We start from the raw sequence: 235 nt of genomic DNA on the forward strand, positions 1-235 counted from the left end.
AAGGTGGCTTTGATGTTTACGCCGGCTTGATTTAGTCTCCTTGTTCCTCTCCTCAAAGGAACCCATTACCTCAGCCAAAACCTGCGTACTAGACTTGAAATTTCCCTCTGGTCTATGGCATACATCCATGCAGAATAACAGTTTGACAGTGTGAGACCTCGCAACACAAACATGACACTGAAAAGCCTCGATGGAGCAAAACAAAACAGCATAGTAATGCCCTTTGAATCTCCGA

Source organism: Sinocyclocheilus grahami, unplaced genomic scaffold (assembly GCF_001515645.1).
Source record: "Sinocyclocheilus grahami isolate Dianchi unplaced genomic scaffold, SAMN03320097.WGS_v1.1 scaffold909.1, whole genome shotgun sequence".
Taxonomy (NCBI): domain Eukaryota; kingdom Metazoa; phylum Chordata; class Actinopteri; order Cypriniformes; family Cyprinidae; genus Sinocyclocheilus; species Sinocyclocheilus grahami.